This window comes from Caloenas nicobarica, chromosome 2 (genome assembly GCF_036013445.1).
Source record: "Caloenas nicobarica isolate bCalNic1 chromosome 2, bCalNic1.hap1, whole genome shotgun sequence".
NCBI classification, from domain to species: domain Eukaryota; kingdom Metazoa; phylum Chordata; class Aves; order Columbiformes; family Columbidae; genus Caloenas; species Caloenas nicobarica.
This window is the reverse complement of record NC_088246.1, coordinates 159,107,164-159,110,378: the sequence shown is the minus strand read 5'-3', so window position 1 is coordinate 159,110,378 and position 3,215 is coordinate 159,107,164.

Here is a 3,215-nt window from a genome sequence, read left to right as displayed (position 1 = left end):
ACTGATGTCAACAACTTTATATGAGATTAAAATATCACCTGACTTCCTACAGATATCACACTATGACCTAAGTATGCATATTTAAAAATAGAGTTCAAATTATTATGATTCTAAGGCCTTTTTAGATACAAAAGTAGAAGCTGTCTTTTTCTCTTTTTTTTTTTTTTCTTTTTTCTTTCTCTCTACTGTGGAGACATATTCTTTAAGAATGACGAAGAACTGACAGAGGTTTTGCTAACCTTAAATGTCTTCAGTGTTCCATCTTCTCAAGTGCAGTCATGATTTATAAGAGCCTATTACAAATTTGCAATGTTTCTGTTAAAGTGGATGTTCAAATGCACAGCCCAATGGAGCTAAACAGATGTGGAGGCATTATTGTTCCTAAATATTTATTGAATTGATGGGTAGACTGAAGAAAAAAAAAAAAAAGGAAAAAAAAAAAGAAAAAACACAAATTATACATGACTATATAATTCTAGAATGTACATGCATGGAGGAACAACTTAACGAAATCAGATTAATCCTTTCTTAAAATACCATGAAAATTCATCTAATACATAATAAACAGTTTTATACTATATACAGGAGGTTATAAAGGAGAAAGTGCCAGCTATTGGATCTATAAGAAAAACTCCACTTATTTTGCTCTTGGTATGACATTACAGTATTTTTTTTTAGTGCCGAAATAAATAACAACATATGGGTGCAGGTGAGTTGGACTGAAGACGTGTGTAACTTAGTACATTATATACAGTAAAACCATCCTATATGATACTTTCTCTGAGCACTCTCCCAGACTCCACTGGTTTGCTGCTAAGGAACTTTCTGAGGAAGAGTTGGTACCTTGCTGCTTTATCATTCTGATGGATTTCTCCTCTGTGACCTTGACCGGAAGTTTGCACTCTGTAGTCAAATAGGTTCTTTCAGATTCTGCAAGAAATCAGTAAGAATACAGTTCTTACTCTAGTTAGCTCTAATTACTTCTGAGTTTCCACAGAGCAGACCTATCAGATAAGTGTGAAATGATCTACTGCTTTCTGCACATCCCTATAAAGTTTTTTGTCATCCTTATTTAGTGATAATTCCATGCCATTGCTCAATTTCTCCCCTTCTTACCAAACTTCTAGTATATTCATTCTGCTAATAGCCCACATTCCGTTTTCTTCTGATATTTTTCATATTCCTAATCAGTCTTCTATACTGTATAACACATTTTGATTCTTTATATTTGCCTTTCACCCTCTCTGTTATTTGGCATTTCTGATTACTTAATTAATGAATGAAGATGATATTTTGGAAAAAAAAAAAAAGTTCTCATTACTGAAGGTGTTGAAGGGAAAATGTATACAAAAGCTGCCCGAGACCTTCTGACCATTTGAATAATCTGTAAGGAGTGGATTTCACTTTCCACATCTAAGGAAAGAAAGAAAAAAGAAAGGTATGGTAAAATGTCTAAAGAAACTAACAGTAAAATTCTATTGAGTTTTCTATAGCTTTTGTCACTGTCATTTCTGCAGCCAGAACTTTGCTTTAGAGTTAATCTAAGGTAATCTTGGGAGGATGGAAGATGCTGATCAGACAGACAGAAGGGAGGGAGGAGGGAACTTTTCAAATTTCATTCTTCCAAAGCAGAATATGTCATGATACCAAAAAACACCCTCTAAAGTTTTCTGTTATTTCTTTTGAAAATGTTTCTCCTGTGTTGTTTTGTATTCTGATGTCTTTTGGGTGAAATAGTGAGTTTGCTGGCAATTTAGATATGGTATGGGAGGGTCTGAAGTGCATGAGACATATGTCTATATAATTTGTTTGGAAGGCTAGCAGCTGCGAGGTGGAGTTGTCAGTTTTAGAGTCTTCCCTCTGTTGCCTGTTTCATGAAGAAAGGGAAACATTTAAGGCCCAAGTTCCTGAAAAGAGGAATGAAAGTAACTGAATGAAAAACTGAAAGGTTACGGTACTTAGAATCAGTAGAGGATTCAAAAAGAAGGCTTGGTCTAAAGACTGAAGGACCATGGATAGACCAAATCCACATGTGCTGATAACCGAAATCTTATTCCAGGTTTCTTTTCCCCATATCAGTTATTTTTTTATTATTAATAGTAATAAAGTTTCTATGTAATGTCTTAATCCCTTGAACAATGGGCATGAGACCTATGTCTCATACAGTGTTGCAAAGGTAACTCCCTGCTACCCTGTTTCCCTAAAAATAAGACCTACCCTGAAAATAAGCCCTATCATGATTTTTTGGGATTTTTGAGGATGCTAGAAATATAAACCCTACTCCAAAAATAAGCCCTAGTTGCGATTCATAAAAAAAAAGGTAAATTTAAATAGTGTCCAGGCAGCTATACATGTAATAAAAAAGTAATACGTTTTGGAGAAAAAATTAGTATAAGACACTCTCATATTTTCAGGTAAAAGGGTAGGTCCTCATAAACTATAGATCTCATACATCAATTCCCAGTTTCCTTCTCATCCTATTTACAGCTGGATCTGTACTCCGGAGTACAAAGTATGAAGTATGAATGACACAAAGCCAGAATCTCCTCAGTTAATTCATTTTGGCTTCTTCCCCAATCTTTTTTGATGCTTCAGTGGAACAAATGGGATGTTCTGGACTGCACAGCAGTCCACAGAAGATTTGCAGACATTTGTTTGAATTTTTATTTTGGCAAACATTGCTGTGACTGTGGCTTGGGGATATATATGGCGTCTGGTAAAACCAGCTGTATTTTGTTAGGGTCACCTCCAGTGGTGGTAATTGAGGCAGCTCCATTTAACAGTCATTTAATTCTCTTTCCCTCAGTGTCACATTGAATCAAAAGTTCTCATTTTTATTTTCTTTATGCTTTATTTCAAAGCTAAATGGGCTGTACATATTACTGGTCTTAATCTTTCATGGAGCTAGCACAAATTGACATTTTCCACATCCCAGGGTAAGACAAAGATTAATTAAAGCATCATGCTGGCCTATTATCCTCTTTTTTTTCATTTTGTTTCTAACTCCCATGAATTTTAGACTAGCTTTAAAATGATTCCTTTTCCAAATATGAATAAATCCGAGCATCAGACTCTCAAAAAAAGCCCTCAAGAGACATCCATGTATTGGTAATATTCATGCCCAAGTGATGATAGGAAATTTCCCAAGACATCCAGTTCTCTAGCAAATCCCAGGACGGTTTTGCAAAGTTCAGATAAATAAAGATGAATGCTCA